The 12810-nt window shown below is 43.2% G+C and overlaps 1 protein-coding gene and 1 non-coding gene across 3 annotated transcripts in view; one reads left to right on the top strand and one right to left on the bottom strand.

The window, feature by feature from the left end:
- Positions 1–12810, top strand: part of LINGO2 (leucine rich repeat and Ig domain containing 2) — a 758770-nt gene that overhangs the window by 423067 nt on the left and 322893 nt on the right. The window lies entirely within an intron of this gene.
- Positions 7079–7213, bottom strand: LOC127048533 (U4 spliceosomal RNA). Its single transcript, XR_007773720.1, has one exon. It is a non-coding gene; the product is annotated as a U4 spliceosomal RNA (small nuclear RNA).

Raw genomic sequence — 12810 nt, 5'->3', positions numbered from 1 at the left:
CCTAGGCTCAGCATGGAAGAAAGACAATTTGAATGTTCTATAGAAAGATTACTTTGTCAAAAACCTGCTCATTTGAGCTTAATAACCCTGCAATTTTTAAGACAATTTGCACAATACCTGTGTTACATTTGTGCTAATGTTCTGTTTAAAATAAAATGGAAAAATGCTCGAGTACTTAAGATAACTATTTTTTCCCTCAAATCTACTGTAATTTATGATTTTAAGAGTTCAACAGCAAAATGGAAAAGGAGTGTTTGTTTGGGGGTTTTAACACACACTCAAAAAAAATCTATATAGTAAATCAGGCTTGCTTGAAACAAGGGGCATTTGTATTCAATACTTAAGTCTCTCTCTTGCTGACTGTTAAAACTTTTCTATTCTCCATGAACAAACACAAGACTGAGCTTCTCCAATGTGTCCCGCCTTCCAAGGGACACTGTTAATTTTAATCCCAGAGTTTACCTACGTTTCTCATACATTTGGCATGCCCTCGCTGTTATTGCTGAAAGCAACTTATGTCAGAAATAGACAATTGCGAACCTGAGATTATCCAAAGGGTTATTTACACCAACAGGAAGATTCTCAAATTTCCTGTATGAATAATATTTGTGTCTATCATTTCCCACACTCACACATGCTGGTCCCCATTTGGGCTTTGGAAGGTTGAGAAATATGAATAACACTGTGATAAAGCCTTGGACATCAGGAACATCACAACTTGCATATCATGGCCACAGAAAGCTTCCCTGGGAGTGAGGATTCCAAAAGTGTTGGTCTATACAACTCAACCTAAAGGAGAAAACTCTGTTAGGAGGAAATGATGCCATGCAGTTGAGAAGTATTCATTCAATCCAGTAGAGGGCAGTGGTACACATAGACAATAACCAGTTTATTACAATACTTAGCACAGAGTCAGATTTTGCCTCTTACTCTGTGAGCAACCCCAGTTGCTAGGACTACTGGGAAAGTAGGGTTCTATGTGTGAAGAAGAGTGGGAGAATTCCCCTATAAGGTAAATTAATATACTCTTTTTACAGGGCGGCAGTGTGGCCTAGTGGATAGAACACTAGACTGGGACTCAGGAGACCTAGGTCATTCTGTTCCTGGCTCTGCCATAGACCTGCTTGGCGACCATGGAGAAAAACACTTGATGGCTCTGTATCTCAGTTCCTGCCCCTGTAAAATTGGGATAATTGTAGTACATGATGATCAAAACAAAGAGCCATCCCAAAAGAAGTAACTTGAGAACTCTCCAACATTAAATTTGTGTTATTTATTAAGCTCCCTCATGCAATACATTCTGATCCTGTTTGGTGACTGTGGAAGACCAGGAACCATAACCACTCCACATCTCCCCTTCTTTATTACCCCCCTCAAAAAAGGATTAAAACTTTAAATATAAATCAGTGTGTATATATACAATTACAAATAAACTTCAAATTTTTAAACCTATTTATGCGAATATATCTCTTTATCAATTCCATTTAAATAGACCTGAGCAGTAGTCTAAAGATCAAGTCTTTGAGGTGGTCTGACGTCTTCCAGACCATGTTCTCACTTCTGTTGAGTTTCCATGTGGAGCTGCCTGTGGGAGGGGGCTCACTTTCTAACAGAGTACCTGCCATGCAGATCCCCTTTGTTGTGTGGGGAAATACTGAAGATGACCTCCTACAGTTTCCACTAGGTAGGATCTGATAGTTTCCACCAAGTTCAGAACAGTTCCAAATGTCTGGGAGATGTTGAGGCAAACTTTGTTCTCTCATCTCAGTTTAGGTTGTACTTGTGTTCTGTGCTGAACACTGAAGTTTTGTTGCTGCTAAATTTTTATTTCAGCATCCTGTTTTCTAAATTCCTTCAGGTTGGACCTCTTAGATTCAAACTGTCAGTATCACAGGTAAAGGTGTCCTGAGTCATCTTGCCATCACAAGCTCTGCTGGAGAAAGTCCAGGTGCAAGTGTGTTGACCATTATGCCATTAGTGTATTTCATGGGTCTACTGATTTTTGCAGAAGGCTTTTTAATGTCTGCACTGCTCTCTACCTCCCTATTGCTCTGCTCTGGGAAGGCGGGGTAATGTGGACTACCAGTACCGATGTTCAAAATCAAAGTCTTGTGCAAATGCTGAGAAAGTTTCAGAGGTAAATTGAGGCCCATTATCTGATATGAGGACTTCAGGAATTCCATGTCTTTCAAGTGTTGACTTTGGTTTCTGGATGAGCTGTGCTGATGAAGGCTATAAAGCATAGCCAAATCAATATATGTGGAGAAGTAATCAGCTCAGGGCTGGCTCTTGGTTTTTTGCTGCCCCAAGCAAAAAGATTTTTGGCTGTTCCCAACCCCAGCCCTCGGCTCTCACCTCCCCACCACCACTATTGCCCTCCCCCACCCACACTCCCTGCTGCTCCAGCCCTGGGCTCTCTCTTCCCTCCCCCTACCCACACTCCCTGCCACCCAGCACTGGGCTCCCCCCTACTCCGCCTGCTACCCCCTCGCCTCCAGCTGGTCTGGCACTGGCAGGGTCTGGGTAAACCCTCAGCCCAGGGTCCTTCCAGTCAGGGCTTCTGCCTCCAGGACCATCTGGGACCCAGGAGGGAAGAGTTGGGGGACCACCCCGTGCTGGAGCATGGCAGCGCCCCACCCTCTATGGCCCCGCTGCTGCTGCTGCTTCTGGCCGCCCTGCTGCAGTCCCTGGGCAGCTCGGGCTGCTTCACCCAACCCCGGCTGCAGCGCTGGAGGGTGGCCACCTTGTGGCACATGCAGGCTGCTCTGTGTGCACTGCGGGGTGGCCCCCAGCCCGAATGTCCCCGTCATAAACAGATAGCTAAGGGTTAATGTCTCTTTCACCTGGAAAGGAGTAACCTGAAACACCTGACCAGAGGACCAATCAAGAAACAAGACTTTTTCACATCTGGGTGGAGGGAAGTTTTAGGGTGTGAGTTCTTTGTTCTTTGTCTTGGGTCTGACCCTCTCGGCTATGAGAGTGATTTTCTATCTCCTGGCTTTCTAATCTTCTGTTTCCAAGTTGTAAGTACAAAGTTAGTAAGACCATAGGTTTATATTGTTTTCTTTTGTATTTACATGTGTGTAGTTGCTGGAATGTGTTAAATTGTATTCTTTTTGGATAAGGCTGTTTATTCATTTTTTTCTTTTAAGCAAATGTCCCTGTATTTGTCACTTTAATACAGAGAGACCATTTTTATGTCCTTTTTCTTTCTTTTTTATATAAAACTTTCTTTTTAAGACCTGTTGGAGTTTTTCTTTAGTGGGGACTCCAGGGAATTGAGTCTGCAGCTCACCAGGGAATTGGTGGGAGGAAGAAGTCAGGGGGAAAATCTCTTTGTGTTAGATTTACTAGCCTGACTTTGCATACCCTCTGGGTGTGGGGGGGAAGAGAGATTAGCTCTCTCGGTACTTGTGTTTTCCAGGACTGGAAACAGGGAGGGTGGAGTCCCTCTGTTTAGATTCACGGAGCTTGCTTCTGCATATCTCTCCAGGAACCCAGGGAGGGAACACCTGGAGGGGAGGAGGGGGAAGGGAAATGGTTTATTCCCCTTTGTTGTGAGACTCAAGGAATCTGAGTCTTGGGATCCCCCAGGGAAGGTTTTGGGGAGACCACAGTGAGCTAGGCACTGTATAAATCTCTGGCTGGTGGCAGCGTTATCAGGTCCAAGCTGGTAACTAAGCTTGGAGGTTTTCATGCTAACACCCATATTTTGGACGCTAAGGTCTAGATCTGGGAAAAATGTTATGACACCCCCACGCGGAGCCTGCCCGGCCCAGCCACAAGGTGTGGGCGCTGCTCCCCCTTGGCACGAACCGCAGCAGCCCCAGGGCACACCCGGCGCACGACATGCTGCTGCTGCCAGGGTCAGCTCTAGGCTCTTGCGGCCCGAAGCAAAAAAAATAATAAAAAAAAGATGGACAGAATGCTGCCCCTGAAAATGTGCCACCCGAAGCACGTGCTTGGTTTTCTGGTGCCTAGAGCCGGCCCTGAATCAGCTACACTAAAGTATGTGTGTCCTTTCCATAAAAACTAGTCAGTTGCTACCCACTGCCAAGTTCTGAGAGGTAGCTTTGTAGAGTAATGTTTAGTCGGTTGAGTTTGTCATTCCTTGTTACGTACTTCACAGTCGTCTACTAAAGTCTGAATTCAGATTTGGCCACCATACAGATTGTTTTGCTCATGTCCTGCACTTGTTTATACCTTGGTGTCCTTCATGAACTTTGAAAAGCATCTCTTTCTGACGTACTAGCTTTTCAGAAGTAGACCATCGACCATGTGAAGGTCATTTGGGGCCTGCCAATATGGTGAAAGGTCTATTGGAAATTTCTCCTCCAACTCCACTCTCTTTGGCAAAGTTCAGTACATTTCTGACATGTTTCAGCCTTTAGTTGTTCATCTGCCAAATGCTGGAATTGCTGCCAGGGCAAGGTCAATGTAAAAGTTGTCATCTTTCTCTAAAGCCTTTTCTTTTTCCCTTATGGGCTGCTTAATAGGGGCTCTAAACAGTGTCTGAGGCTGTGAAGGTTTTTCCTGGTATGTGCTCGATGTCTGTACTGCTAGTATATAGGCTACATTCCTGTCACTTAAATTCCTTGCATTCTCACTTTTGCTAGTGTGTGATCTGGGTCGAAGTGCTGCTATTCTGATAAATTAGTGTCTGTTATGCCATGTTTCTTATTATATGCAGTGTTGTTGTGGCAGTGTTGGTCCCATGATATTAGAGAGACACAGTGGGTGAGGTAATACTTTTGTTATTGGACCAACTTCTGTTGGTGAGAGAGACAAGCTTTTGAGCTTACACAGAGCTCTACTTCAGGTCTTGGAGTTAGTTTCCCAGATATGAAGAAGAGCTCTGTCTGGTTTGAAAGCCACTCCACAATACCAACCTCTCTGTGTAAAGTGTTTTGAAATCTACTGATGCAAACCACTATATAAGAGCTTGGCGTACTTATAACAGACAGAGAATCTGAGGCAGAGAGGTTAGTGATTTTCCATAGGTCAGAAACAGGAGTCATGGTCAGAGCTGGGATATGAACTCAAGAAGTCCTTACTATAATGCTGAGGAATAATCAGAACCTTAACAGCTTCTTTCATCCTGCTTGCTCACCAGTGCTACTCTATTGACATTTACTGCCGGTATAGACCCAGTGGAGTAAAGAGAAAACAGGGGAGGAGTAATTGCGACTTGGGTGTTTGAGTCACAATACAGTTCACACACCAGCCTTTGCTTGGGCTGTGCCTAAAGGTGGAATCCATCCCATAATAAATTAGTTTATTAAATAAAACAAATAGTATGGATGAGCTGTTTCTTGACATAACACAGCTCAATTACAGCACAGCAGATGCTGTATGTCATGGCTCGAAACAGCTCATTAATACTCTTTGTTTTATTTAATACACTAATTAATAGTAAGATATGGAAAGGTGGATAGTGCAGGGTGAGAGATGTTTGCCCCTCACACAGAGTAGATTTTAAAGCTTGAACCTATGATAGTTTGTGTTCCTATTGGCATTTCTGGCGAGGAAAGCATTTTGCACTGCTTGTGTGACCTTTTGAGAGGTTGACATGGTGAGTAGCTAATTGATCTAAAAGCTAGGTTCCTCCCCTTAAAGCAAAAGGCTGAGTGTGTCCTTATCCAAACAGGGCTGCAGGATGGAGTCAGAACAACAATTAAAAAGAAAGTCAAGGCAGGGACTTGAAGGTCAAGACACTTTTCTGTTCAATGTGTGTATTTTCCCAGAATAGGAACCCTGGTGGAGATCATAGATTTCATTTAGAGGAAAAGACATTTTAGAACAGCTGCAGTTAACTAAAATCAAGTTCGTATCACAGATGTGTAATATTTGCATTTAAACAGATGTAAAAGCAAAAAGAAGGGACTGGAGAAGAAAGAGGACCTGGTAGCAGAAGAAAGATTTATTCAAGGTCCTGATAGAATTTGAGTAAAGAACAGAGAAATAACTGAGGGACTGAGTCTTGCAGAGCAATTTTGGGACAAAATACTTCAATACATAGGAAAAGTAATTGGACAGATTTTCAAAACAACTCAGCATATTGGATGTTGATTTATTGGAAAAAAATGTACATAGTTTTCAAAATGAGAGCTTCTGGATGCTGAGCTCTTCTGAAAGTGTGGTCCCAGCTGTGGGTGTTTTAAACCCTGAAAATTTGGCCCCAAGTGACTTGCCATGGTTCCCAGGAACTCTGTGGCTTATTTAGGAATTGGACCCAGATCTCCTGAGTCTCACTCTAGTGCACAGGCCATTCTTTCATACTACACATCAGTATGTACATTTTGAAATGGCCAGTGTGTTTAAATAATCAAATTTACTCCAAGTGGAGAGGTGATTTGTCCTTTTGCAATAGCCACTTGTCACTGCAACATTAAGTAAGAAACTCAGCATGAACAGAACATAGTGGCTCCAACTCATCCTTGGTGTAATGCCACTGAAGTCATTGGAATCACAGAGAGATGAATTTGGCCAATTGTCATTTAAGGCATAAACAAAATAATTTGATTTTTAAAAAAAGATGTGGCAAAGTACTGACAAGAATATGCAATGATCTTTAAACTACTGCTGTGCAACAGATCGTGGAATATGATATCGTTTTCATTTAAGGAATGTGTTTCTAAGTGGCCACTTAAGACATTATTTTGCCATGTACGGGTCCCTCCAATTTCAAATGCTTATCTTCCTTCATTTTGTGCTTGTAAAAATAAGTTACATTTTGTCCTGACCTTGGATGTCTGATATTTATGAAACAGGCAATATATAATAAGGATTTCATTTGCACCTGTAATCGTGATTTGTCGTCATTAACCTTGCTCTGTCAATGTGTGTTTTTAAGCACACTGATCTGAATAAAAGAGAGAGAGGGTGAGCTGGGAACACTTAATCAGTAAATACTATAATTAGTTATACCGTACTATTTATCCTCCTAGTGTAAATACATGTATCAGTTTGGTAGCCAAGATTTCAGTTTTATGTGAGTATTGAGCTTTCCTTGAGGAAAACAGTTTTCTTTTTTTTTTTTTTTTGACCCTAGCACTTTCATGTTAAAATGTTATCGAATTCTATACATTCTTAGATTTCCACATCCCTTAGAGAGCATTCCCCTGGTGTTATTCCAGCAGGAAAAGTTTTCAACTAGCAATAATCACGCCTCGGATTAACCTCATTGGCTATGATACTGCCACTGCGCAAAGCTACTAAGATTTCTGTTTGCTTGTTTTCTCCCCCTTCTATCAGTATTTACCAAACAGTTGGTTGTCTTTTCTTCTTCCGTAATGTCTTTCTGCCCTGTTATGGATATAATTCTGCAATTCCGATCCACATTGAGGAAGGCCTACTCAGAGAAATACTTCCTTGTGGACAGATTCTTGTGCATGTAAGCGGGGGAATGGTCCCGCTATTGTGGGGAACTTTCCTGGCTTCTGCACTACCCCGGTGAAGTGGGCTAGCGAAAGAATCTGAGTCCTCGCTCCTACTTCCTTTACCCAGAGTTCTCCTTGCCCTTGAGGACTCCCCTTCCACTCTCCTGTCTGGCAGAGTCCTTGTAACCCCAACAAGGCTGGGCCCAGGATTCCTGGGGGGCTCAACCCCCAACCCTGCTGTGGTCACCCAGGACAGGGGCTAGGGTGTCCCCACTCTGGGGTACTCTCTTTGCACTGCGCACCTCCATGACCCACTGATCACATCATACAATTTAAAGCAAATACAAGTTATTTAATGAACAATTAATTTTTAAAAAGAATAAGGAAAAATGGGAAAGGTTAAAGGAAAACACATCACCCCGCTCTGTGGCAGGGACTATCACAAACAGTGTCTCTGGACATCAGGGCACTTCAGTCTGTTCCTTGTAGGTCCCAGGCTTCCTTCTCAGGCCCTGGCTGTGCTGCAGGGACGCTGAGGGTTGGACACTTGCTCTGGCAGTGGCCACACACTCTCAGGCTCTGGGTGGCAGGACCTTCTCCCCAGTGTCACCCCTGCTCTGTCAGGGTTATGATCCCCCTCCAAGTCTGGCCTGCAGAGCCTCTTGGCTGAGTCGTCTCGCTGTGCTGGGTCCACTGCCCAGCGTCCCCCTCGCTCTCCCGAGCTGCTCACTGCACCCAGCTCCGGACTGTTCCAGCCCCAGCTCCAGCTCCACTCTGCCTCAGCGCCGCTGCTGCTGCTCTGCCTTCAGCTCCCTGGGCTGCTTCTCTGGCCTTTCTGGCTCCAGTTGCCACAGCTCTGCTCCCAGGGCAGGTCTGCTCTGCAGGCTGCTTCTGTGACTCTCTGTCAGCTCTCACCTGCTTCCTAGGCTGCTTGTCTGGCCCCTCTGGCTCTGGTTGCTGCAGCTCTGCTCCCAGGGCAGGTCTGTTCTCTCTGGGCTGTGCTCTGGCTTTTTGGGCTGCAGCTCTGCTCCAGCAGCTTAGCTTGGGCCCCTGCTCTCGCCTTAGCTCAGCCTCACTCTGTCAGACCCAGGCAATTTCAGCTTCCCCCCCCCCTGGCCTTCTGTCTCTTTGATTAGCCTGCCCGCCCTGTCAATCAGGCTGACCTGGAGCATTGGCCTCTCGCCATTGTTCCTGGGGACTGTCAGTCTCAGGGTCCTGATTTGCCATCAATCCCTCCCCTTTTAGTGCTGGGAGCTAGCAACCAAAACACCCCCACTGAATGTTAGTAAGGGGCTAACAGTCCCCTTACATGTATACTGAAGACCCATTATACTATTCTGATAGTTAAAAGGGGCCTTAATATGGGTGTAAAGACTTTACGCTGCCCTCTCAGAGTAATGTAAAATTAGAATCTGGCCTACTTGCAGTTCAGACCGTATCTAAGTACCACTCAACATGTGCAGGGATTGCAGAATCTGGCCCTATGTCACTAGATCATTGCCCTTCTATCTCCCTCTACTCAAAAAAGGGAATAGATGGATTTACAAATGGCCAGTCTCTAAAAAGAGGAATTTGGTTTCAAATCTCGGTGCTACCTCCTTGCTTTTCTTCAGAGTCACGTTCACATTATGAAATGTATAGGGCCAGAATCTGATACTCTTATGCATGTTCACTAGCATTTTTTATTCCAAGAGCAGGCCCATTTACATCAATGAGTTAACTCCCAGAATAAAAGTATCAGAATCTAGCCCACAAAAGTTTTGTTCATGACTAGGTTTGTCATTGTCCAGTGCTCAATGAATGTTTCTCCTTTAGTCTGACACTATACCATATTATTCTTCTGGAAGCCAGTTCGCTGTACTTAGTAATGCTGGGCAAAAAAAATTTAGACAAATTGTTTATTCACCAAAAACTTTAATTGCAGTTGACATGAGACTTGTTCATAAACTTACCAAATAGCTTTGGCCGGGGGGCCTTTTCTGGGATTGATCTCTCTGAATCTCTCCTCTTGAATCTGTTTCCCTTTGTATAAAATATTAGCTGGAATGGAGAGAAAATGGGAATGATTCTATAACCTGGGGGTTAGGGTGCTCACCTTGGAGGAGAGAAACCTGGATTCAGATCCTTGCTCCAGAGTGGTTCTCAGCTATCGGATATAAAGAAGGGTAGGGCACAATCACCACCAACTCCTCTGTGTCCACCCATTTCATGAACCTAGCTCTTTAAAAATGTCCAGAAACAAACATTTTGGGTCGAACAGTATGTTTAGTACAACCTGAAATGGACTCCTTGATTTGCTGGACTTTTTCAGAACTTTGAAATTTGGTGTGTCACAGGCCCATTTTGTTTCTTTCTTTTGTTTTTCAGAACTGCCAGTGAACCAAAAAATCAGTTATTTGTCCAGCTCTACTTATACGTATTGTTTCCATATTTTGTGAAGGCTTGGGGAATGAATTATGGTCCAGATTCTCTGCAGGTGCAAACCAGTGTTGTTACATTGTCTTCAACAGAGCTGTGCTAACTTGCACTGACTAGGATTTACAATTAGGCAAAAAGTAAAATCAAGGGATTCTCTAACTTATGTGATACTTCATGATATATCTCAGATTTTCTAGTCTCTTTGCTAGCGTTCTTGTACTTGCACTAACACTGCCTCAGGTGAGGGCTGCTTCTTCCAGGCTTTGATGAATCATCCCTTCAGAAGGTGCTGTGTGGAGAGGACAGCTGCTATCTGATCTGCCACTTTAGAACAGTGATATAGAGGCTGCTGAGCAGCAATGAGAATGTAATTTTAAGATTCTGTGCAAACAGCACGGCACAGTGGTGGAGGAGGCACAAAAGATACAGGAAAAATATGAGTGCTCAGAAAGGAAGGATGAGACTTGCAAAGGGGAGGGAGTGGAAAAGAGAAGACAATTTGGGAGGAGAAAAGAGAACAGAGACAGGCAGCAAGGATGCTGAGGGAATGATTAGGTTGACCATACATCCTGTTTTGGCCAGGACAGTCCCTTTTATAAACCCTGTCCCAGCCGTCCCCACTTTTTTGGCAGAAGTGGGCATTGTCCTGTGAGCTCTTGCCAGCTTGATCTAGAATTGCTGCTGCATACGCATGTACATTTAGGTGTGTATAAATTAAGGCTTCTGCATTCCGTAGCATACCTAACACAAAACCTCAAAAGCAAGGAAATGAGAAATGAAGCCATCTAGCAATATATACACTCCTCTCCATTCAGAGACAGACATGCACACACGTCACCACTAGTACTACCACCATCTGCCATGGAGCAAACATCACGTTCTGACCCTAGTCTTAGGAAAGGGGCCAGATTTCCAGGCTCTCTTCCCCCCTAAAATTTACTCCTCCATCACAATCGGCAGATCAGATCTTCCCCGTAACTATACTTCCTGCACAGTTCTGCACTACAATAAACTGATACATTTTACATATGCCACTGAACAACCATTCAGTTGTAATTAGTTTTAATCGCTAACAGTCTTCAGTAGAGTCATGGCAACAACCTAGAGGTCACAGGTTTTGGGTCCTATTGTAGGTCTTTTCAGCTATCCCGTTCGATTAACTTTTTTTGTTTCGACACTCCATTGTGCTCTCTCAGTTCCATCTGCAGTTGCTGCTCTGCTTCCTCTTACGGTCAATGAGACTTTCTTCTGTATCTAGCTGAATTGAGTAAATTCCCCAATTCACAAATACGCTTAGTTCATCAAACGTCTCAATCTTATGCGCCAAAGAGGTTTTTAAAGCTGTGTTTGGAATATTGTGCGTCTACTTTAAATGATATTTTTATTGAGCTGTTTTCATAGAAGATCTCTTCCAAGCATGAGGTATTGTCCGCCTTTTCATTTTAGACCCCTCTCTTCTTCCCCCCACTTCATCTTTGCCACATATATTCACAGTTAGCTACAGTTTTCTTGCTCTTTAAAGAGTGCCTTTTTGGCAGAGACTCAGGGTTTGTCCTCCCTGACCATCACCAACACAGCAATAAAACATTTGAGAGATCAGGTCTGTACTGGGCCCTAATCGGCACAACACTTAGCTAGTTGCTTTACTTTTAGCATGTGATTAACTCCATCCATATTCAGCAAAACACTTACATATGTGTTTAAATAGAAGCATGTGTTTTGCTGAAATGGGCCCTAGTCTTCAGATGGCCCAGAAATAATATAGGAGTCTCAGATTTGTTCCTCCTATACTAGTATTAACTCTTTACCAGGCTTGGAGCTGCACTATTTTCTCATGTGTTGGAAGCAGAGAATCCCCCAAAATGGACAAACTGACTCAGATTTAACTCTGCTCTTCGTTTTTCTGCTACAAGACCTCTCTGGTAGAATCTTTTCTACTCTATAAGAACATAAGATCTAACGCTCTTCATCAGTCGATTGAGCCATCTACTTCCATGTCCTGTCTCCAGCAATGACCAATAACCAATTCTTCAAAATAAGGGGGGAGCACCTTACTATTTGGGCAGTAAAGGGGGTGCTTCCTGAACCCTGAAGCAATTAGCTTATTCCCAGTAGCATGAGCGCATTGACATCCTTTGAGATATTAATCTGCCTCTTCATTAACTTCATGTTTTGTTGAAGGTCATGTTTTGTATTTTACAGTTGCTGTTGTTTAACCACATGTTCATAATGAAATTTCCCTCCAATTGTTTTTTTTAAATAAAAAGATATTCCATTATCAACTTTTACTGAGAGAATATTTGATTTAGATTTGAAATATTGTCTAGCTCCTGGTACAGAAGTCTTTGTTCCAGATCAGCTTAAAAAAAGTAGAAGTCCTGAGAGACCTTTTTATCACAAACTATAAGCACACATGAGACATCTGACATGGTGCATGTGCTGTGAACCAAGATTGAAAGGGTGATTTACTGTTCATCTATCAGAGAAGCAGGCTTAGCAGTTCATAAATTTACACTGAGCCAATTTTCCCAACAGAGTTCTCCCTATCTACAGGAAAAACCTGAAAAACATTGTTCAAAATTGGTAATTATAGTCTCCTTTGTAATTTGCCTTGTAAAGTATTCTTATTGAAATGCACTTTGTGATATCCTGCCTGGATTGCTAATTCTTTTCAAAGAGAATGCTTAGCTGAGTTATGTTACTAATCAAAATTTATGCCTCCAGCAACCCTTCTTACTATATATATGTAAGTCTAGGTATATAGTCTCAGAAATGGTGCGAGAGAAAAGGAAACGATGAATATGAAATATGTGCACAATCCTGATCCTTTTTACAACACCTGACAAAGGAAGTTTTTTTCTTAGAACTGGTGCATAAATTAGCTCTTTCTTGATGGCAAAATGGCAATACTGACAGCGATTGTTGGCACTGGCGAAGATTTAAGATTGCACTGTATGATTTAACACAACTGATTTATTAACCTGTTGAGGTTATTATTCAGTATTCCAGTATA

The sequence above is a fragment of the Gopherus flavomarginatus genome, chromosome 3, assembly GCF_025201925.1.
Source record: "Gopherus flavomarginatus isolate rGopFla2 chromosome 3, rGopFla2.mat.asm, whole genome shotgun sequence".
NCBI classification, from domain to species: domain Eukaryota; kingdom Metazoa; phylum Chordata; order Testudines; family Testudinidae; genus Gopherus; species Gopherus flavomarginatus.
Note: the sequence above shows the minus strand (reverse complement) of the source record. Positions and strands in the feature narration are given on the sequence as shown.